Source organism: Onychomys torridus, chromosome 9 (assembly GCF_903995425.1).
Source record: "Onychomys torridus chromosome 9, mOncTor1.1, whole genome shotgun sequence".
In the NCBI taxonomy this organism is placed as follows: Eukaryota; Metazoa; Chordata; class Mammalia; order Rodentia; family Cricetidae; genus Onychomys; species Onychomys torridus.
Genome location: NC_050451.1, coordinates 18986503 through 19012048, shown reverse-complemented (window position 1 = coordinate 19012048; position 25546 = coordinate 18986503).

Here is a 25546-nt window from a genome sequence, read left to right as displayed (position 1 = left end):
CAGAAAAGTCACAGGATCATCTGCTTACATTAATCCAATATAGTCACATTCAGTTTGGAAGTTGTCTCATCAAAAATAACCAGATGCAAAACGGAATAGCAGCAACTTAGACAGCCCATGCTGCCTGAGAGCTGTGTACGCACTCTCAATGCCCCACTCAAGTTCATGTGACATAAAGTGACTGAGTCTGAGTGTGAGCAGGAGAGAGCACAGAAGAGAACTTCACTTGTGGGGTGGACACCCCCCCCCCCGCGCTACTTCTACACTAACAAGGTGGGTGATTAATTGGACGTGACAGCTTACCATCTAATGGAGAAGAATCAAATATCTGCTCGAGGTATTTGCAGAATGAAAGGGGAAAATTGATTTCTTGGAATATGAAAGTCAAACAGGAACTCTAAGCCTTGCATTGGTTAGCCAGAGAAACCCATGTGGTTGCCAATGGAGTTCAAAACAGGATGCATAGGCAGCTGTTTCTGAACTTAGCAGCTTGTTAATTTGAAAGTATTATGGGGCTGGAGAGCTGGCTGCTCTTTCAGAGGCCCAAGGTTCAATTCCTAGCACCCAGATGGCAGCTCACGAACATCTGTGACTCTAATTCCAGGAGATCTGATGCCCTCTTCTGGCTTCTGCAGGCATTGTATGCACATAGGGCATGGACATGCAAGCAGACAGAACACTTAAACATATAAAATAGAAAGACACATTTAAAATAGAAAGGTTGTATGTAGCAATGTTGTGACATATACATGGATAATAAAATGATCACTTTTTGTTGCTAAAATATGTGAAATTCTTCTGAGCATGTGATACAGATTCTGGCAGGGGAAACTATGCCATCCTTAGCTTTCTATAGTGATCCAGCCAGCCCCAGCACAAGGAGGAGCATCCCTTTTGATCCACATCTTCTACCCCAGCTACCCACAGACACACCTCTGCACTGCTGTGTTTCTCGCGTGGGTAGATGCCACTGATCAGTGGGATTGTGCAAAAGAGATGACTTCAAGAGGGTAAGCTCCTCACATTAAACTGAGAAGCAAGAGATGCTGCAAGACTTTTGTTTTCCAAATCCTACCTTCACACAAACTGCCTGTCCCCTTCCAGTCCCCCCATTCAGATATTCCCAGTCACTGACACAGAGCCTCTCGTGGTGTATACTAGTTTCAGCTGAGCACATGGGCGGGCGGTGGAATAGACATGGTCACCATGGTGTAGAATACAGAATCAGCTCCTTTGGCTGCTGCTATGGCTTTTTATTCTGCACACTTCCCTTGCTTTGCACTGTTCAGGTTGTTGTCACACTGCAATGAGCACCTTCATTTGTTTGCTTTATATCTTCTCTTTTGCTTGGCTTAGCTTAAATTTTCAGGAAAGAATTACCAGATCGATAGGAATGTGCATTGTAATGACTTTGGATTATAAAGCTAAATTGCTTTCCCAAATAATTTTATTAATCTATAATGATACAAGTGGCGTCATGGTGAACAGTTCCATCCCAGCCTAAATGAGAATTAGTGAGAATCATAAAAAGTGAAAACCAAATAGAAAATTAATTGAGAATTGCTTGCTCTTCTCATTGGGCTTATTTTAGTGCTTTGTCTATTTCAACATGTCTTTGCGTGATTGTTTATCACACTCCGCACTGAATGATCTCTAGCGGTCTTTAGTGCCTTATTTTAAGGCATAGATAACGGCATTTTCCTCCCCTCCCCCAGAATTTAATAAGCTAATTACTTTCTTCTCCAAGTTAAGATTTAACAAGGAGGTGGAAGTTGTAGAAGGGGGTGGGGAGGAGAAGGGGGGAGGGAAGAGGAGCAGGAGGACAGTGATGACCATGACCCACAGGAACTCTTCTTTTCTAAGAAAACACTGACTACTAAGAAAACCTTATTCCTATAAGCCTCATTTACAGAACATGCTGCTCATCTACAAAATACATTTTTTGTTTGTTTGTTTGTTTTGTTTTGTTTTTTTTTTGAGACAGGGTTTCTCTGTGCAGTTTTAGAACCTTTCCTGGAACTCACTCTATAGACCAAGTTGGCCTCGAACTCACAGAGATCTGCTTGGCTCTGCCTCCCAAGTGCTGGGATTAAAGGCATGTGTCACTACCGCCCAGCAAAATACAATTATTTATAAATAAGAACAAAGGGTTCTTTTTAGTTAGGTAAAGAGTAAACAAAAGCAGAAGAACGGCAAAGACTAGGCAGCTATGCTGGAGCGCTCAGGTCAGTCCCACACAGTGACATCAGCACACGTTTGTCCTTTCACCACGGCCACCAGTGCCCTGACAGCTGCAGATGGCTTCACTGGAAAGGACATACCAGGAGCCACACTAGCATGGGGAATGTGCACAAACTATCAACAGAATACAGCAAAGTCCTATCTCAGCCTGGTTATTAGATTTTTGGGAGCTCCAATGTACTTAATACTTGCATGTTTGTGTGCAGACAGGAATGATAGGCTAGATCCACTCACATCTGTGATGGTTTTGAAGACATTGAAGATCCAGAGGACCCGTCAATGGCGAGATGTAGATCTCAAGACTGGTAGCATGAGCAGCAGCCTTGGACTACATAGTCATGCAGATCTCATTATGACAGCCCAAACCCTAAAATAGTCAAACACATTTCCCAAATCCCTCAGAAATGACCTTCCTGCCAGAAGTTACGGAGAGAAGCTGGGGCTCCACAGTGGGAGGATTAAAGAGTCCAGCAGAGAGTGTGAGGTGGTGTGTATGGGGAGGAAGAGGAAGCTTGGAGGCATGGGCTTTGATCACTTCTGTCCAGAGGAGGAAGTGTTGTTGTGCAAGGACAAAGGGAAGTGAAGGATGAAGACAGGCACAGTCGCTAGACCATCCATGCCAGCCCCAAGTGGAAAATGGTCTTACTGGAGCTCACCAGACTGCAATTGGTCCTGCAGAATCAGTGTTTGATAGCCTGGCAGGAAGCCTGTGACACCTCCTGCTCTGAGCTGAGCACAGAAACCAGCTGGGATTCTGGATAGCTTGTGGTGCAAGAGGGGCCGCAGCGGAACAAAGGATCACCTTGCAGCAGAGAGCTACTGAGAGACCTATGGTGTCAGAGCCACAGCCAGACACCAGGGAAGCAATGTCAAATCAGGGAAAGCAGTGGTCTGGTTGTCAGCCAGAAGGGCAGCTGGAGCCTTGAGAAACAGAGCATGAGCTCAAGCCACAAGACCCAGCAGCCCCAGGTGTCCCTGGCCAGACACTGCAGGTCATGCAAAGGTGTGGTAGGAAGACGTCTCCCTACCACAACACAGGTTGATTGGGACTCCACATGGCACAAGTGCTCGTTCAGGTGATGTGATGAGGCTCATGTTCCGCTCTGCCCTGCCCCACTGCAGTAAGCTCAGAGCAGCCCCAATCCCTTCAGACACCCAGGCAACATCTATGAGAACAAACCACATGAGACTGATCGAAGCCAAGAGTCCATTTCCCTGTATAAGAAGTTGTTCAAATGACTGCACTGTAGAAAGGCAGAATTGCTGATAGAAGTGAACACGGAATTCAGTCTCTCCTCATCATGTAGGATGGGGGAAAATTCAGAGCAAGTTCAGGATGGAAGAATGAAATACACTCACTGTCTTTGGATTTCATCACATAGGCTGAGGGGATAGGGATCTTATTTAATCATTCCATAGAATTTAGTCACAGTTAACTGGAGTTTAAACTCCAGAATGGATGAAGGGATGAGACTGAGTTTTGTCTCAAAGGTACCTAAAATATTAAAAGAGGAGTTGGCATGCATATAGCATAGACTTTCTTGAGTAAACATATCCTATTGTTTTTAATAACAACGATACTAATGATTACAGTGCAATGATTGGTTATTGAGCAAGTAAGTTTGTGGCAAGGGAACTATTAACTCAGCATGAAAGCCAACACTTAAATGGTTCAATCTCTATTCACAGTCTGCATTCTAATGTCTTCAGGTCAATATGAACAGGGCTCCAATTCATTTTCAGAATCCATCCCAACTCATTTAATTAAAATGGAGTGGCATTGGGAAGCCACTCTCCTAGTCACTGGCCACATTTACAATGGACATTCAATAGCCCTATATAATTGTGGTCACCATATTGACTGGGCAGCCTGACTTTAGAAATTAAACATGCTTAGATGAATATTTCTGTCACTGTTAAATCTCTACTGGGTAGTGGACTGGAGTATGAACAAAGCTGCCAGTCATTTCTAAAGACCCTCCAAAGCCTGTTGAGAGGTGAGAGAAAGCATCACTGGCAGCTGCATCCCCATGAATGCTTCCTTACAGGACAGAGTGCTCCCAATGTGAGTAGGACAGCCTTCTAAAGCATCACACCCAACTTATAAAAGTGTGACTTAAAAGGTAAGCTGGAGTTATCTAGAAACAACATTTATAAGGAATATTCGATAATATGACAATATTAGATACATAAAAAGGTCACAAGTAAACAAGTATTTATTTCTGATTAAAATATTCTTTTTCCCTAATTTATTACTATAGTTTTATCTGTGTTCAAAACATCTAAGAGCTACTACAGAAAAATATTTCAGTCCTCACATTACTTTTTTTCAATGAACAACTTAGAATACGAATGTCAAATTAAACAAAAAATGGTTAACAAAACCAAACTCCTGGGCTCAATCCTTCCATATTTTTAAGAGTAATGATTGGATGCATTACAGATTTGTTGTGAAAAATCACACCATGACTCCAAATGACAATCGGCATATTGTTACCCTCAAGGACCTTTAGAAGATGAGATGTTGCTCAGGTCTTCTTCCCTGTCAGGCTATGGCTGCCATCTATGAAATATATCCAGGTCTCTTGCACCAGGCCTGGGCTGATGGGCAATTACAGTAGAACATGAGAAAAATGGTACTGAGGTGAATAACTGAAGGCAGAGGGAGCCTCAGGAAACACCTGTTCATCTGGAGTGAGAGTCCCATGCTGTAGGCCACATGCCACGAGCATAGAGAAGATACACACTCTCATACAAATATAATTGCTGTGCTGAGGAGCTGACCTTGGGCCTTGGGAATGTCACTCATTAGTCTTTGTAACTAAAAATTTCAGGTAATTATACCATTATCAACATATCGTCTCCAAACATAAAGCAGTTCTTCAAATAGGGAACCATAGAGAAAGCCAAATCACCTTTCCATCTGGTTATTTCAAACATTAATACTTGATCCTGAGCTGGACATACCAGAGTTTCCATTCTCACATTTACCATTCTGCTGTCTGAATCTCCTTAGAATCAATGTTCTTTCCTTTCTGCTTATTTCAAATTACTGCAGTGATGGGGTGGTTTCAGTCACAGGGAAATCTAGCTCTTGGTGACTTTGCTAAATAACTCTTACCTACACAGAGCTATACTCATTCCATTGGCCCATTGTCTGCGCCACCTAGAGCTACACAAACTGAGTTGAGTGGTTGCAACAGACCCCTCATGTCCTAAAATGTTTGCTACCTGTTCCTTCAGAACAAACTGCTGAGTCTGGTTATGTGACAGCCTCCTCTCCCCCCAACTTTAAAATTAGATAATGGTTTATAATGCCTTGTCCAATATAATGTTGTAATAAGACAATCTTGGAGTTGAGATATCTCAGTGGGAGGCTGGAGAGAGATGGCTCAATAGGTAAGAGCACTTGTTGCATAATCGTGAGGACCTGAGTTCAAATCCCCAGCACCCACATAAAAAGCTGGGCATGGTCAAGCATATGCCCTCCTGGATACTGTGAGGGACAGAGACAGTAGCATTACTGGCTGCCAGAGTAGTTCGAAGTTAAGTGAGAAACCCTGCCTCAAGACAATAAGGTAGGAGATGATAGAAAGGCCACCCAGTGTGTTTCTCTGGTCTCTGCACACAAACCTGAATGTTCACATCTCTACTCCAGCCTCTGCATGTGCATATCCACACAGGTTCATGCACACACATGCACAATTCTCCTTTCTTTCTTTCTTTCTTTCTTTCTTTCTTTCTTTCTTTCTTTCTTTCTTTCTTTCTTTCTTGTTTCTTTCTTTCTTTCTTGTTTCTTTCTTTCTTTCTTGTTTCTTTCTTGTTTCTTTCTTTCTTTCTTTCTTTCTTTCTTTCTTTCTTTCTTTCTTTCTTTCTTTCTTTCTTTCTTTCTTTCTTCCTTTCTCTATCATACCCACACACATTCTCTCTCTATCTCTCTCTCACACACATTCTCTTTCACACATATTCTCTCTCTGTTTCTCAAAAGCCCCCCCCCTCACACACACACACACATTGTCTCTCACACATAATTCTTTATTTCTCAAACACTCTCTCTCTCTGTCTCTTTCTAACGCACATTCTCTAGCTTTCTTTCAAATACATACACTCTCTCTCTCTCTCTCTCTCTCTCACACACACACACACATACACACACACACAAACACACATACACAAGCACCACAGGAAAAAAAAAATAGACAGCCTTGACCACTATATAGTAGACAGAGTTCTGTAGATACATATAAAGTTAGGTAGGGAAGGAAATGCACAGCGAAACTATATTTAACAATCAAACACAAAGATCTAAATGGATGCACCACTTTCTCAGCAAATTCTCCACTCTCCCATTATCCAAAGCTCTGAAGCAGAACCTACCCCATCATAGTCATCTGGAATTACAGAGGAGCCACCATGAGGAAATGGACATTGAAATTCAACCCACTTTGTGTCTCTCTCATCTTTCTTAAAAACAAAATTAGCTGGGGTTCTGATGTGTGGAGAAGAACATTGAAAGTATCCAAGCTCTGGTTCCCGGACACTAGAACAGCTTAATGAAGAATGGCATGGGGGCCGAGACTAGCGCCTGAAAGGAAGAGAGAGCTGGGCAGCGCTGCGTGACCAAATGTCACTTCCCAGGAAGGCTACTGGTGATATCTTTATTAATAACCAGCAACGACAGCAGCATGTGACCCCAGGGCTGTGCCACATTGCCCCAACAGGAATGATCACTACATGATGGATACTACATGAAGTTAGTTTTACCAATTGTTAGCATAAAGTACGTCTGCTACATTCTTTTAAAAATGTTTTTTAAGGTGTGTGTGTGTGTGTGTGTGTGTGTGTGTGTGTGTGTGTGTGTTATGCATGTCATGTCAAGCATGCGGAGGTCATAGGACAACTTGTGGAGTGGTTGTCTGTGTCCACCACTCAGTTCCTGGGGATGGACACAGGTTGGTGGGCTTGGCAGCAGGTTCTTTACCCTTTAGGCCCTTTGTTGTATTCTTTTTGAAGATCAGAAAACTGAAAGCCAGAAGGAAATGAGCACGCACAAAGGCTGACAAATACAGACTCAGCTGACCTCCTCACCCGGGGGTTTTTGCTATGGATTTTGAATATCAGCAAAATTATGAATGGTGGGTGGATCGCAGGGGAGTGGCCTCCCATTGATCCCATTTCCTTGCATCCAATTCCATGGGTACTCTACTTCCAAGCTGACTAGTTCAAGAAAAACCACACACAGTCTTGAGAAATGTCTGTGGATTTGGCTTGGCCTTTCTTACTGCTTTTAGAACCTCAAAAAAACTCATATAAATGAGCCCAGGTTAGCCTAAATGAGAGGAAAATACAGCACTCATTTATTAGTGATAGCCACCCAGCCAACCATCAGCCTGGGAGTCAGGGTAGCAGGGTCTATAGAGGGAGGAGATGGCCCAGCTAAGCTGGTCTCCCTCCACCCAGACCAGACTTACCCAGAAGAGCCCAGAAATAAGTAAATGGTTGTTATTTTTAAGACATGAAGTTCAAAGGTATTTTATATGCGGCAAAGTTAACTAATTCTCTACTCCCCAAAGAAAAGTTTGTCATCATCGTTGTGAGAAACAAGACAATTATTGTCATCTCAAAAGAATGAAGATCTTTGCCAGTCATTACAGTTGCTTTGGGGAAGCCTTTAAAACTGATTTATGTGGGAGGCCTGCAAAGACACTAGTCAACCCAGAGAACATGGCAGATGGTTTTAGATTTATACATATTTATGTAGTTCATGTTTAATTGTCTACTCTTCTGTCCATCCTGAATAGGTGATTATTTATGATAATCATGATACTTTATCTGGCTAATGTTTCAAATACTATTTCTTCCCCTGGATTCACTAGGAAAAAACCCAAATCAAACAAACAAAAAGAAGCCACCAAAGCGCTGAGGCACTATTATAATTGTTTTACAGTTTCATTAGACAGCATCCTGTCTGTTAAGCATGCTTCCGGAACTCTAATGATAACAGTGTTTGTTGCTACTGCTTAATTCCTCCTCAGGGTGTCTGCCTTTTACAGTTACAACTGCAATTGCAAAGCCGCTCATCCACATGTTCACACCAATTTATCCATTAATTTATTTGACCTGTTAATCCATTAGTTACTTGTCCAATAATCCATTAAACTGCTTAAAATAATATTTGCCATCTCTAGTGTGGGATGCCTTTGGGTCAAAGATGACGAATCCAAATTATTAATGATGAGGCTATTTTATTCATTTTGGGAACTTTGATAGTACCATAAAGCAAGCTGTGAATGCCTCCTTAATTACATGACTGCAGAGGAGCTCATAAAGGCCAGTGACGGGGTAATAACTCATCCCTAGGCTTTACAATCATTCACCCACTTCATTCTCCATCCGGACACATATGCAGAAAGGCTCATGGAATCAGGCCATACAGGATGGCACCTTGACAGAGTGGGAAAGGACAACTGTGCTCTTGAAAGTTGGCCATTTGGTTTAGAGACACAGTTTCAAAGCAACCTTTTACAGTTAACAAGTAGAAGATAAAATCCTTCAACAAGGAGGTTTGAAAAGAGAGAGAATTGAGAAGACATGCAGAACTTGAGGGCTAATGTTGATTCTTCTCAAGGACATACACCTCAGAGGACACAGAAACACTCTCAAGAGAGAGCCTTGCTGAGGGAAAGAAAAGCCAAATGAAGATTAGGGTGAAAGTAGCCAACTGGAAAGCCACTCCTAGCCCAATTTGGCTACCACCAAGACATTTTGCCATGCCATGGCCATTCAAGCATCTGTAACAGCAAGCTCTTCAAATTTTTATGATAATTGGGAATCCATAAACCAACACTAAGTATTCCTACTTCAAATTAAGTTTTTAACATTTATTCAGAGCTAGTTGATACACATCAAAGCATATGATATTGAATCTGAATCTAGTAACTTCCATGAAAGGGAATCACATAGGATGAGGAGTGTGGAAGAAGAAATATGCATGTTGATTGAGTCTGGGGCATGGCAGTTTGATCAGTCAAGATTTGCAAGATGGACAGATTGCTAGATCTAATGTTGAACTGTGTGATGCTAACACAGTACAATCCCCTACAGGATATTTGGGGAATTTATACTTTCCTTGTTCTTTATAGTAGGTTAGCCTTGACTACAGACACCACTGGTCTGTTCCACATCTGTCCAGTATCCTAATTGTTCTGCTTCTTGTTAAGGACTTCAGAGAGAGATGATTATAAACCAAGGTCAGTCACAGACACAGGAGAAGTGACCCTTGACTTTCCTGTACTTAATCAGACCAAGGAGTGTGTTAGCAAACATACACACTGAGGTGTGGAAATCATAAAATATCACCAGAGAAATGAGAGAGGCTGATTAGCAATGTAAGCCACCTGCTGATACTGCACAAGTGATTGTGAGAGACAAATCAAGACACAAATCCTCTGGGGTTAAACAAACTCCCACCTCTTCTCCCACATTTAACATCATTTCTCTTAAGTAATTAGTTGGTCTCTCCCTTGACTCCCACTCCAGGCCTCTTCAATCTTACTTCTGATTGAACTAACACAGTCTCTCCCTTTCTGACTTCTCCAAGTTCCAATAATAGATACATGTCCACTTGGCTTTGGAAATGTCTAGACAATTAAGAACTAAATGGCTAAAGGTCAGTGCCAAAGAAGAATAATGTGACAACAACCTCAGATAACAAAGGAAGGACTCAAAGAACTTGGAGTGTGTAAACTTTCTCAGTAGACTTCTCAACTTGTACGATCTGTGAGAAGACCTAAGAAGCTAAGATATGCCCACAAAATGTAGAATTACAACACAGTTCTTCTCCATGCTTTCAGTGACAAATTCCTTCACAGTTTATAAGGTCATATTGTTATTTTCTGGAGAATTGTTATGGAGGGGGCTGAGACTCAACTTAAAGAGACAAATCTAATCCAAGTAAAATGACAAGATACTTGTCACAGAAACAAAAGGGCCATGATGAGGTTTTCTGCACTCTAGGCACCTATAAATACAAACAAGTTGCATGCCCTAGTTCATTGAATCCTTACAACAGTGTGAGACAGTTACCAAACTCTCATCATATGACATGTGACAGACTATCTGGACTGACATGATGAAAGTCATTGAGTGACCTTGGAGTTGTCCTGGAACTGAAAAATCCAGCCTGGCCCAGAGCACATGATGCTCACAGTCATGAAAGATTGGCTCCTGGTTTCTTGATTTCATATTTATTTTCTTAACTCTGTTCTCCCTGACTACAATATAAAACCTCTCCAATTTTCTTGAGGATTGAGGCAGAGGGAGTCACTCCCTTTTGTAGTGGTAGGTCATTGCTCAGCCTGGACATAGCCATTCTACTCTCTAGAGTAGATTCAGATCCCCATGGTTACCCAAAAGAACACAAAATGCCTGACAAAAATACATTCAGTATAAAAAGAAGCATGGTCAAAACAAGCACACATCTTGTCATGAGATTCTGTGTCCCTTATTGGAGGCATACCTGGCAAACATTCCCTCCAAGCTGTAGTAGCCATAGTGGGGCAGAAGTTCTGCTGGTATTAGAGCTATCTCCAATCCTGCATCTGCAATCAAAGCATCAGTCCTCACAGCGTCACTTTCACCAGCCTGTCTTAGTCCACAAATGACATCAATACAAATCATGTGAGTACCACCTACTTGTATGAACTAAAGAGGAGGCTTAGAATGTGTCTTCCGTGCCGGCAGGTTACCTAGACAACCTGGTATCAGTACACTTCATGGAGGATAATCTGGAAGGGAAAACAAAAACTTGAGAGCCCTTCAGGGAAGGAGCCTACAGTAGAAGATTCTGGGACAATTCTCCACCAAGTTCCAAATTCCACCTATACCAAACCAGCCATCGAGTGATCATTGCCAGTTTTATAGGCTCGCGAACACTGGTATATAGGAAGGCAAGCATGAACAGCATAATACTTGATGGCCATCTCAAGTCCTCTGTCCCTGTGACATGGTCACAGTAAGCAACTCCTAGCCCCTTCCAGCCTCAAGTCACCTGAAAGCTAAAAATAGTTCAAATATAAAACAGGGAGTACATATTTAATAAAAGATGTTCCCTTTGAAAGCTTGACACTGAAAAGAAGGCTCAGAAACAGTTCCTAGAGGCAAACTCTAACAGCTTTCTGGTGCTAACATTTCCTGGTGCATGTACTGAAAACAGTGAGGTGGTTTATTTATTTATTTTTTTTAAATGAGGGCTAGCAAGTAAAGCTTCCTTTGAAGCTATTTGATTTGTAAATTTCTGCAAAACATCAATTACCCTAAGCATAGCCTTTATCCAACCAAATAAGCATACAACATGCTCACAATTCTCCCCATAGCTTTCTGCAAACAAAAGGGGAGTTCTACCTTACAGAGCACAGTGCAGGAGAAGACAAGGCTTCCTGTAGCTCAATAAAACCTCAGCTTGAGGGCACTTTGATGGTGAAAACAGAAGGGGAAACTTTCACAGTCTAAGGTGTGAGCAATCCCACTCTGCCCCTTTGTTCTGCCCAGCCTTCATTTGTCAGAGATGGAAGCCCTCTGCTGGCCAGGGTGTGCCTGAGCACTGTGGTCCCCACACAGCTTCCCAAAAGGGAAGGGAAAGATGAACTTACCCCAAGGTTACAACTACGCTTGCCTTTGAAGTTTCTTTTAATCCTTAAATATTGACTGAGCACAACAGAGTTGATTTCTGAAGACGTGTGTGTGCTTGCTTCTGTTCTCAGATGAGTTGCACATCTTTCTCTCTGGCACTTTTCTGAGATCAGAAGGCCTACAACAATTCAACTTAGACCTTCGGCCCACTCCATACTGCAGTTAGGAAATGGTTCTGTCCCTACGGTTGGCTACCGCCCACACGATTCCTAGAATTCTCCATGGCTACAGTGTTTTTCAGGATTTGGAGGTTTCAGTCCTAGAAGTTATTCTGCTTCCTCAATTTGGTTCATTAAGCAAATAATAGTCATAATGTAATGGAAAAATAACGTCATTCTCAGGGGAGGCTCACGTAAGATCAAGCCAGCATGAGAAGGCAAAGTGGATCAAGCAGCTCTGAGCGTGACTACCAGGAGGGAAGCCGTTAAGCTCTACTGCTTTGAATATAGACAGCTGACCCAGAACAAAAATTAATGATTTCCCTGCGTGTTGCCTGTGTAAGTCTTGTGAATTAATTCATTGCATCTGTATTAGTACCTCTTCTCTGCTTTGGGCTGCACTGCAGAACTTTTCCCAAGTTTAAACAACATGAACCGCCATTGAGCCAAGGACAGACTGGACCTTACCCCACACAAAAAGCCACAGGGCCAAGAAGACCCATTCCACACCACCCTTCTCTATGGAACAAGACACAGCCTGGTTTTAAAAATATGGACATCAAAAGTAAGTGGGTTAAAAAATGTAGGAACAAGATAAAAAACAAATTCCAAGGTATCTAGAAAAGAAGCCTGCAAGGTATTAAAACGCATGTTTCATCAGCAAACACAAAGCATTTATAGGGAATAAAAGGAGCGAGGGGGAACAGAGTGAGGGAGAAAGGGGAACAGAGTGAGGCTCTGCAGCAAGGCTGACAGCATTTGTTAGTAGTCCCGAGTGACCCCTCTAGTCAATTGACCTCTCTCTCAGGTACAGCAAGTTCGCCTTCTCTAAAATGAGGATGATGATGATCGAACTTGTTACATAAAACAGTGTTGCAAGAATTCTTTACCTGGGACTCAAGTCTGCATCATCCTTATAAAGCCCTTCAACAAGCTAAAGTATGAGTCCACCAAAGTTCAACCTGGGGAACCAGGTTTAGTGGGCCTATTTACAGAGCAGAGAGGAGGGGTTACATGGTGGCCCAAAGGAGCCTTGCTGTAATGTCTTCTCCCGCCTTGGATGATGGCTTCCCTACAGCTGCTTAGATAGACCCCCTTCTGATAACTTCCCTCACCAATAACTCGAGCCCTTTGCTAGATTCTGAGGCACTTAGGGCATATTGTAACAAATAGGCGGAGTGTCAGGTGAGGGTCCAGTGACCCTCTCCACACACCCCCCTTTTCTCTGAGGTGAAGCCAACAGTCAGCAAGCCTCATCTAATCGGGGTGATCTCCCCTAAGTAGGAAGAGCTGACCCGATAAAAGGAGAGGTGACGTTAGTAAGACTCTGCAGCAAGGATTTTGACAGCAGCTGAATGACCTCTCCAGTCAGCTGACCTCTCTCAGGCCCAGCAAGTTCGCCTTCTTTAACAAGAGGGTGAAGATAGAACTAGTTATGTAAGATGGTGTCTATAAACGGATCTGATGAAGACGGCGGCTACTTTGCCTAGAGTAACACATTCTCAAACAAACAGCCGTAAGGTTGAAATGCCCCCACAACACACACACACACACACACACACACACACACACACACACACAATGCAGTCCATAGCAGAGACTGACCTGACAGTATTCATAAAAGCATTTAATGTGTCGCTGTTTAAGATATAGGTTCAACTCTGGGGTCCACTATTGTTGACCTGAAGCAACACCTAGAGACATTTCTGACTGTCAAAACAAGAAGCTGGAATTGACCCAGCCAGAAATGCTACCTAATATCCTTTACCTGAACTGACCATGTGACTCCTAAATAAGAAGTCACTGTTGCCAAGAAATCTACTCTAAGAATATACTTTGAAAGACGCCGTAAAGGAGACAAACCTATAGCTATTTCCATCATTCTTTAGAAAACCAAATTATTTTCCATGTAATCCATGGTATATGACCAAAGCTAGGTTCAAAGAAGACAGCCTCCATAAATACAGTTTGGGCAACTGTTTTGCTGGTGATCACTTGGCTTGCTGAAGCCCCTCTCTCATCAGCCCAGCTGTACCCTGTTCTTCAGCCACAGTCCAGTACTTTTAGTATTTGGAGATAGTTTGATCATCTTCAGAAAGCCAAAGCTCACTCCACCCCCTTCATGGGACAGCTCTGGGTGACTTGGAAAGTCTCAAGTAGTCCGTCTTTAGAAATCACAAGTAAGCAACACTTCTAGTAGATATCTGCCTTATCTAAAGCAATAATTTCACCTTATGGTTGTGTAGCCTGGTATTCCTGTGGGACTCCCAACATTGGGAGTGGGTGGTGTTTCTGACTGCTCTGCCTGTTCTTAGGACCCCTTTCCTCCTACTGAGTTGCCGCATCCAGCCATGATATGAGGATTTTTGTCTAGTCTTATTGTGTCTTATTAGGACATGTTCATTGGATATTCCTGGGAGGCCTGCTCTTTTTTTTTGTAGGGGGTTGTTGGTGGAACAGAGGAGAAATTGATCATAGAGACTGGGAGGAGTGGAGAGGGCAAACTTTAGTCTGAATGTAATGTATGAGAGAAGAATGAAAGTTAAAAAAGGAAGAATCCTATTATTCCAAATTCTCTCGGATATACAGAAAAGAACATTGTTGTGTGATTTATTAATTTCAATATCAGCTAATACCCAGGGATTCAGGCATCTGTGAGAAGACATCATTATCCAGGAACGGGTGTGCATGGTTGCAATCCCATCACTCAAGAGGCTGAGGCAGGAGAATCATCATGCTTTCAAGGACTGTCTGGGTAACATAGCAAGACCTTGTCTCAAAAGAGGTGGGGGCGTCTTACAATAAGAACATGAATCTGTTATTTCCCTTTTTTTTATTGCAGAAGACTTACATAATGTTTGTTCTTAGTCTGGGAAGGCAGGAAACTAGAACAATGTGTGATTCTCCTAGCAAGGGCCAGGTCCAAAGGATGCTTAATCAATATTTACTGATTGAATTAAACAATGGAAACCTCTTGATATCAACCAAAAGTTTCAACCAAATTTTAGGGTCCTACCATTGTAATAACAAATAGCCCACAATGGTAGAACAGTGTCTTGAGGTTTTCAAATATGCTTTCCCAAGCCTCATTTAATAGTAAGAAGTTACTTTTAGCATGACAAATGGAGATCTTCCCTGCCCACACCCAGACCCACCTCAGCTCCTACATCATTTTTTTTGGTTCATCTTTGCTAGTCCTTCTTCCTATCCTGATCCCACCAGCCCCCTGTTTCTGCCAAGATACCTGAACAGCATCTAAAGAACTTTACCACAAGTTTCATTATTAGTAGGAAAAGTAGTTCAACTGATAGGAATTTTACACTATCATTGCATCATTCTGTAGAAGTAAAAATGTGTATGAAAAATATTTTCAAAACACAAAAGTCAGGGCTGAAGAGATGGCTCAGCAGTTAAGAACAGTTGCTGCTGCTCCAGAAGACCTGAGTTCAACTCCCAGCATCAACATTGCAGCTCATAACTCTCTAACTCCAGCTCTGGGAGATCCAGTGGTGTCCTCTTGCCTGTGAGCAAGAGGCACTTGTGTGGTGTACAGATGAGTATGCAGACAGAACAACAGAAAAACCCCACTCAGAGTAAAAGGATTTTTAATTAAAAATGTGGCAATGACCAGTTTTCATCTGAAGTTGCATCTTTCTGTTATTTTATGGAATCAGTGACTGTAGCTACACTATCTGTCATTAAATTGTTCTATCAGCAGCACTCTATTTCAGCTTTACTTTAATCATTTGCAATGGATTGCATATTTCAGTATAGCACAAGCAGTGCTGTTCAGTTTTCAGTTTCCCACACTGCTTCTGACTAATATGTCCTCCATCTGCCTCTCACGCCTGCCCAGTTCCATACTGGAGTACAGAGGCACCCATGCAGATAACAGTGATGTGGAGGGTGTTCAGCAAAGACCGAAGCTTCTCACTAACTGGGTAGAGATCTTTCCAGGGAGACTTTTCTTTCCCAATAAAACATTTCACCATTGCTGAACATCAGTGTTCTGCACCATTTACTTTAGCAGATTGACCACATCAATAAAGTTCTAGAATATACTTGGTCAAGACATATCTAAGTAAACCTCTCACATTCAAAGATAAAGATCTAAAACCTCCACATGATACAAGACAGACTCAATCCTCAAAATGGGAAGCCACAATCCTAAGATCCCAGAGTGTTTGAGCACAGAACACAAGAGGAAGAGCCCAGTGTTCTACAAATGAAGATAACAGGACATCCTTTCTCTGGCTGTGGCTAATGTCAAGTCTAGATGTGATGCCCGCAGTGTACTCTGAGGATTAACCACTGTTTGAGATGAGGCGGAATCCAAATCTCAAATCCAATTATCAACCACCAGATCGCCTCGAAGTCTCCACACTTGGCTGAGCATCTTTACAAATATAAAAATATAGTGATGCCAACTTTATGAGACTCCAGTAGAGAGTAAGAGGATCAGAGATAAAGAGCTTGTGACACAGGTACATGTCATCACTGCTTAATGCATGTTCCTAGCTTTCTTAGCTCCCTTTTCTTGATAAATATTATGCTCTTGTTATCAACCTGGGCCTCTTGTTTTTGCTTTTACTGTATCTTATTATTAAAATATGCCTGGAAAAGACAAAACAAAACAAAACTCTCAAATACGAATCCCACTGTAGGAACACTCAGTAGCTATGGTGCTCAAGGCCACAGACCTCTTTCCAGCTATCATGGAGAAACCTCTGAGTGGAAAATACCCACTTGCATGAACCTTGGGGGTCCCTGTGCTCTGTTCAGCTGGAACACATCCTCGGGGTCTTTGCTCTACATAGACAGACACTCCTGATATCCACTCCTTACTGAATAAAGCAAGCTGCCTCTGCCTATGGTCAGTGTGAGAGCCACCCCAGGAAAACTTACCAATCAATGAAAAGAAGAAAAGAAAACTGGAAGAGAACAATGTGCAAGCCTAAAACTCAGATTGGGGGGGGGGTTGTTGTTGCTTAATTACCTTCATGCTTGTTTTGGCAGATGTCTGGAAACCACATGACGGATTATGGACAGAAGATGCTGTTTCCTGCTTGCTTTTATTAGATGGCGTATCAGGAGGAGTTCCTACTACACCATTAATTCTGAAATTCATCATGTCCACACAGCAGCTGAGGAAACTTTCTGAAAAGCTGGGGAAGGCTCACTCTCCCTGAGACTCAGTGATGCTTTCTTTGCAAGACTTTCTGACATTTCAGTGGGAAACAGAGTTCAACCACTCCCACACAGCAGAAACCATGGGATTGTGTATTAAATAAAGCTTGCCTGAGGATCAGAGGACAGAGCCAGCCACTAGATTAAGCATAGAGGCCAGGCAGTGGTGGCACACACCTTTAATCCTAGCACTGGGGAGGCACAGATCCATCTGGATCTCTGTGAGTTCAAAGCCACCCTGGACTACATGAGATTGATTCAGCATAGGAGAGAAACAGAGCCAGGCAGTGGTGGCATAAGCCTTCAATCCCAGTACTTGAGATCTCATGCCTTTGCTACCAGTATTTGGGAAGCACACACACCATTAATCTCAGCACTAGGAAGGAAGTGAAATGGCCAAGCAGAGAAAGGCGTATAAGATGTGAGGAGACAGGAACTAGAGGCTTTTGGCTGAGGACTCAGAAACATTCAGTCTGAGGATTGGTGGAGACAGGGTCAGCTGAGGAGTTGGTGAAGTGAGAAGTGATTGTGTCTTGTTCCTTTGCTTCCTCTGACCTTTCAGCATTTACACCAATATTTGGCTCTGGGTTTTTATTATAAGATCATTTAGAATTCATGTTGCATGCAATAAGGATTTTCTTAGTCCTATACCCTGTGCTGATTCTGGCCTGTGCTGGACATAGGAGGTAGAGGCCAAGGTCTCTAGGATTCAGGCCCACAGTGCCCATAAATTGTTGGTTCTAAACTTACAATCCTGTTAATCTTAAATAACAACAGATTTGCAAATTTATTATTTTGTAAGTATTTGATTTTTTTGTATATTATCTTGGATTGTTTATATCTATGATGTTCACATGGCATAAAAACTTGGTGTTAGGAATAAGTTGTTACTGTGACTGGAGACATGGGTTAGTTTTGTTTCATTTATCAACTTTATCCTACGTAGCTCATCTCTGTCCATTCCATAGGCAACTACATTTTGCTCCCTATGATTAGATGCTCCCACAGAGAGCTCACTAGACATTAGATGGCACCCAACTCATGACAGCCAGTTGACTGGCTAGTGCTGTGGGACAGCACATAGTCCAAGCCTGCAGACAAGATAGCTGCTGTTCTGGAGGCCTGGTGTCTTCCATTCCCTCAAACACACTCCTAGAAAAACACTCCTACTAAGACACTGTGGCTGGCTTTGTGTCCCTCTCATGCTCCCAGACACAGACTGAAGCAATGGCTGCAGAGCTCTGTGAAGTAACAAATGGAAATAATTCTGCATGCAAATGTGTACATTGTTTTTCTGCAAAGTTCAGAGGGAACAGGAACTGTGTCCATGGGTAGGGAAGCCTCAAGCACTTACCAATTAACCTGACCAGGAAATGCCTTCCAAATTTGATTTGGTGTTGCATTTAATGAAGGAATTAATCTATCTTTTAATTAATTCAAATTTGACTATGTTTAGGAAGGTAAAATTATTATATATAACATTTTTATTGGACAAAATGAGGAATCAATAAATCTTTCTAGATCCATGTTAAATACCTGCATCACCCTGAAGAGTGCAAATGCAGTACACTTAGCTCTGAACTACAGGCTTTTCTTCTAACTGTGGATAGAAGCGTATATGTGAACCTTTCATGTCTGTACCACCTGACACTGGGTAATTTTGTGGAAGAGGCTCCTGATGGCATTTTAGTATAGGGATGAAGGGCACATGTAGCTGTGGGGAAAATTGTGGATTATTATAAGGGCTAATTTTTAACTACCAACTTGACACAGCCTAGAACCACCTGGGAAGAGCGTCTTAATGGAGAGATTATCTAGATCAGGTTGGTGGGTAGACATGTCCATATGGGATTGTCTTGATTATGGTTGATGTGGGAATAAATGGACCACTGTGAGTAGTGTCATTCCCTAGGTACAAGGCCCAGAGCTGCATTAGAGAGGAGAAAGCCAACAAGCATGCCTGTACGAATTCACTTCTTTTTCTCTGCTCTGGACCACACTATGACTAGCTGCTTCAATCGTATGGTACCGTTGCTTCTCTGCTGTGATCTTCTAAAACGTGGAAGAATAAGCCAATAAGCTCCTTTTTTGTTGTTTTCTGTTAAGGTGTTTACCACAGAAGCAGAAAAGAAACCAGAGTGATTACAGAGGAAATAGCTTGGGAAAATGGGACAGAAGTCTAGGAGGGTGGGACAAATGCTTAACAAAGCAAGTAAGTTAAGCTTACACAACTTAACTCCTCTGTACCCAGCTTCTATCTTCAGCAGTGGATGAAGTGTTCAGGCCAGTCCTTTCAACAGTGCTACACAGAGAGTAGGAGGCAAGTCTTGACATAGTGAACCAGCAGGAGGACATTGACTCTTTGCAAGTAAAAATACAATTTGAATACAACTTGAGCTAGAGACAAATACTAGATCAATAGTCTTGAGTCTACATAGAAAACTGTGGAGAGCAGATGAAGGCCTGAGTGAATGTATGTTGTTGACATGGGCACAGCCATGGGCCAGATCCGTGGAATGGCTACGCCTCCCTCAGGTCAGGCTCAGGGAATGAGAAAGTCTGCCCTTGGTGAGTATGATAATATCGACAGTGTGAACAGAAAGCGCCACCACAGCTTTCTTCTTCTGGATATTTGTAGCTTGAAAGTGTTCCCCTACAGAGACCTCTCACAGAGACCAGCTAGCTCCTCCCCTGAGTACTGTACACAGTAGATACTCTGAGTTTACAGATTGCATCACCTGGTACCTTTGATCAGAACAAGCAGAGCTCACTTGGTCCCTTCTTCTGTGCATGGGTATCTGTCTTCAGTGTCTACCATTTCTTCCTCTTTTTTGTTCTGTTTTGTTTGTTTGCTTGCTTGTTTTGTTTTTTCAGACAGGGCTTCTTTGGCTGTTCTGGAACTAGCTCTGAAGACCAGGCTGGCCTCAAACTCCTAGACATCCACCTACCTCTGCTGGGATTAAAGGCATCTGCCACCACTGTCAAGCATCTATCATTCCTTAATTCCTTGGTTGCCCCAGTCATGTTTCCGGGAACAACACATGCAAGACACAGCATAAAATAAGGCCAAATAATGTGAAAGTTTAACATTCTATCAACAACTTTACTTGGGACCTCCAAATAATCAAGAAGACAGATTTGTTTTCAGGCTCAGAGACTCTGGACAACAATTGTTTTCCCTCTAATTCGGCAATTAATCACAGCTTTATTGAGAACCACACCTTCCCCTCTCTCTCCTTCTTTTGCTTCTTCAAAACCCTGGTTGTATAGACAGAATGATTTTCTTTTCTGAATCCTCATTTTCCTCACAACACTGAAACAAACTGGGGAACGTTTACTCTCTGTCTAGCTCCACAAGCTAACACCACTGTTGGGCTCACTGTTAGCCAAGGTTTCCTGTTCGTGATCTCAAGTAATGATTTGTTAAAACTTGAAATACGATTTCAGATTTTGGGGATGAATGACAAATATTAATTTTTCTTTGGATTCTAAGAGCTACTAATTCTCTTCTAGGACTATGGTCTCCTGAAGACAGCAAATAAACACTCTACCAGCTGCTCTAGTAGTCCAGAGAAAGCAGGCCTTCTTCAGTGGGTTCTGAGCCCATGCATCCCCACTGAGGTGACTTGCTGCCTGGAAGGGTGGCTACTACTGTCACTGGGCCAAGCCTCTCTCTGGCATTTTCCTCAATAGACAAGTGTTGCTACTATTCTCTAGGGACAGCCAGTCTCCAGGAACTGGTTAATATGGAGTAGAGATCCACTTCATTGTCTCAATTCTTGATCATTCAAATAAAGCTGTTTGGGGACTGCAGATGTACCTGGGTTGGTAGAGCCCTTGCCTGACCTGAACAAAGCCCTGGGCTTCTGGCTCCAGCACCATATCTGCTAATGTGGACATAGTAGTGTGCTGGGGCAAAGAAGAGTAGGAGTAAAGAAAGACAAGAGGGAAAAAGAATAAAAAGAAAGGAAATTAAGATGAAAAACCCTGGGGGTGTAACAAAAGAAAATAAGAATGAAGAAATCACCTATCAATGTAAAACGAAGAAACTTTAGTGGACATCTCCTAGATGCTGGCTTCCCACAGCAGTATTGCATCCTTTGTGAGGTTTGGAAGGAGTTGGATGGGTGGAACACATCATAACGGTGATGAGAAGAAGTCTTTGGAAAAGCACAGGAATGCACACAGGGTGGGAGGAAAGCAGAGAGTTCTATTTTTGGTTTTGACAGTAGAATTGTTTTTGAAAAAAAATCTGTAATTTCCTAGGCACAAAGGCCTTTTCTGACATATGTGATCATTTATCTCCTATCTATTCAGCACCTATCTATCATCTAGCTAGCTATCACCCTGTTATTGCTATGGTAACGACTACCACTGCAGGTAGGTGTTTTGACATCCAGAACCAAGCTTCAAGTTCATGAGATCTGTCACCTGAGGTGAGCACAATGCAAAGAGTGTGCTCTTAGGTTCCTTCTTAAAAGCACCCAGTTTCAGCACAGCCTTTCAGGGAGACTTGCATTGCTGGTGTTTCAAAGCAATTCAGCCAAGATGCTTTCAGTGCAGTGGAGAAATTAACACAGGTGTAGATCGTTTTTTTTGTTTTTTCTGGGCCTTTGCCTCTTGATTCTTTTCTTTCTCCCCTTCATCCCCCTCAGAATATGCATTTCTTCCTCCCACAGTGCCTGCTGGCAAACTTCCAAGATTTTTATCAAATCTTCTAAAGAGTGAATTACCCGTTTTAGGTTATTAAAATGAAAGAGATGCATAATACCACTTCACATTCAAACTTCATGAACCCCAGCTCATAAACCCTTCTTTGCACAGACATCTGGAGAACCCTAAACCCAGCTGTACCTGTTTGAGCTACAAGATGCCATGGCCATACAAAGTCCCCTTGAGTCTAAGTCATTGAATAGCTCTTTAGCTTTGCCACCACACAGAGTTTGATTACATATGTATTTTTCCATAATTGATATTATGAGCTATAGTTTTTCTCTAAACAGCTTTCAAGGCAAAAATATATTTTTATGGTGTTGCTTTGTTACCTTTAATACAAGCCAATGAGTTGCATAGGAAAATTAAAGAAATAGAGGGTTGCTTGGTGTCTTAATAATGGATGCCTCTGGGAAGAGGGCTAATATGCAAGGGAATGGTGTTAAGGACAAGCACTCAGAGATGCTATGGGAAACCATGCTTTTCAGAGTGCTTCTGACTGTGCCAGGAACAAGGCTTGGCAGAGAAGTACAGGGCTGATCCAGAAGGACGCACAAGGTCCTCAGGACTGAAGGAGATAAAGGTCTAAATGGTCATTGCTGGGTCGCAGCAAGATGACAATGAGCTTTAGGAAAGGAGAACCTCATGAAGAATTCTTGAGAAGGTCAAAGTCCTGCTTAAAATCTTGAGATCCATAATCTAGTCAATCAAGATGGGGGAATCTACTTGTTTAATGTGAAAGGGAAATAATCCCTTGGCATTGCTTAGACTACTGAAGAAGCAAGAGTTACTTGCAGATCCGGGAACTATGGATGCAGTTGAGTCAATTGTTCTAGCTGTTTAGTTAAATGGGAGAAAACTTTGTGGGAAATGCCCCAAGCACAGAGAACTGCAGTGTTTTGCATGTGGGAAGAGTGAATCACCATGTTTCTTGTAATGCAGATTCCAGAAGCAAAGAAGCAAAGGTAAGTGAAATCCCTCCTTGCTTTATCCTTGTTAGGCTGATGGATGAACTGTTTATCTGAACATGCTGAACTTTGACCTAAGGAGAAGCAGCACCCATGCATCTTCTGTTCTTGGGGGTAGAGCTGGCACTGTCTTCCTGTTCACCAAATCCTATCCTTGCTCTCACAATATTCCAGAAAAATCCCTCTGGGACAAGAGCAAGCCTATGTATTCCATAAGAGTGTACCAGAGAGAGGCTAGTACCATGTGCCTAGGAAGGGACCATGAGATTACTAATCTCATCTATTTTGGACAATTTACTATGTAGAAAATTAATTTCAAGATCTCTTGAAATCATTTTTTAACACTCATTTAATTCACACAGACTCTTCCATGTTGCCCTCAATAGCAGAATACTTCCTTGGGTACCCAGTGTCACAGGGACACAGCCTGGCATTAGTTCTGTGCTGTCTGAGCTCTAGCCTGTAGCCATGGCTCCTTGCCCTCCTCTTCTCTAGGTATAGATAGGCTCAGTGCCCAGAGCTCCAAGTCTTTTCTCTCCATGGTTGTAGCTGCTTAGAACTCCCACTCAACACACCTTCCTAGAAGTCTGGCTTGACAGTTATTAGTAGCCTGCCCTTGAAACTGGGCAGCTATAGTAGTGTGAGACACTCCCTGGGGTGTGCTGAGAGATGCACTCACAGCCACTGCCAAGTCCCCGCACTCTGGACTTTCTAGAGTCCTCTCCTTCTATTACACTGCATTGTCACCTGATCTGAAGGTCACTGGAAAGGTGAATTCAGGGCGCCAGCTTCAGAGGGAACTTCCTCCCACGCCCTCCCTGATAAGCCCTGTCCCTTGTTCCCTCTTCCCTCTTCCATCTTGTCCCTAGCTCTCCCCACTCTACACCTGGGCATGGCATCCAGACTATCCTGTCTCCTCATAGTGGCAATAAGCTCTGAAGCCCTCCAGGAGCTGCAGTTCAGAGACAAGGGTGCAGTGGTTTGGCATGGTCAGATTGTTAACCAGGATTCTTGGCTTCACCAGCACAGTTTCCAGTTGTTGCTGCATGCAGAGCCCGGGCAAAGCCCTCTCTATATGCTGATGATTCGCCCCACGGCGCTTCAGCTCCTATCATAGACTATTTCTCTACTGAGGCCCCTTCTCTGCTCCTTGCCTAAGAACACATTTTTCCTTCTGCTTCTTCCTCTGCCTCCTGTGTTCCAGTCACTTTGCTCATCTTCATGTTGTTCCGTTCATTGCAAAAAAGGACAATTTCTATCCTTGTTCTACCATGTTAGCTTCTGAAAAATCAGACATAGCTGTGCATCCTGCCAGACAAACTCATCTGTGCTAGCTCAAATGCATTCTGTGGGCCAGAATAAACCAGCATATTTGGGCAAAGCTGAGTTCTGGATATATTAAAATGTAAAAAACTGGCCTGAAAAATCAAGTCTCATGTAAACAGGAGATTATTATTACTTAGACTCCTATAATGTGCTCATCACATGGATCTCCAGGGCATTCACAAACCCATTTTTACATAATTATGTGAAGAACATGTATTTTATATGAGATGGTGAAATTAAATACAAAAAGAGCATTTTGATATGGCTATAATGCTTTAAATGAAGAAATGAAACTGTTTCAAGACATATGTGAGGGAGAAAATTTATAGACAGTCATTTGTAAGTGACTCTATTAATTTCAAACACTGAGTGAGAATGAAATAATAAATACACACATACAAAAAAACCAACCCAAAAACGAAATCAGAGGTCTACCATAAAAGTCAGTCTTTGTGATTCAAATGGTTAGGTTTCTCTGCTAACAAACAGGGCTTCACAAATGCTGCTGCAAGACACTTTGCCTGCTCTCATCCCTCCTTTCACGGACCCTGCCATCTGTGTTCCATCCAAATATACAAAGGCATTCTGGCTGGTGAAACTTGTGTAGATTTCCCATCCCTGTGTCATTCCAGGTAGCATTATGTCTTTACTTAGGTGAGGGATATTGGAGGAAAGATTAATTCATCTTGTGATGATCCAAACAGCGTCCAGGTTATAAATAGACTTTGCAATTGAAGAGAGATTTGCACCAGACATTCAAGTGAAATGCTCTGCACATAGTGAAACTCCAAGACACTGCCAGGTATCTAAATCAATTCAGATTTAGTCCAAGGAGTCTAGAATTATATACTCTCACTTTCAATTTTAATCTATATATTTAATTTGTTATTTCCTAATTGCTGCATGCATTCAACTTTAAACATGAAATCATTTTATAAATTCCAAATTGTTATAAATGTGCTCTGGTAAGCTTTCTTTGCTCCATTTGGTCTTCAGTTTACTGCATTCCCTGCTTCAAATAGGTGATATGATAAGGAGGTTCCCTAATTTGCATAACTTATTCAAAGAAGAAGAGAATTATATTTTGTCCACATTTCACAGGAGGGTTTTCCAGTGGCCATATAAACTATGATCATGAACACTGAGTTCCTTTAGCACTTCTCAAGAGTGTGGTGTACAACACAGTTGCAGGAGAGTTATGCAGGTTTCCTCTCAGCAAGCTGACAACCTCTACTGCCAGAGATTGTGGGCAGTAACATCTCT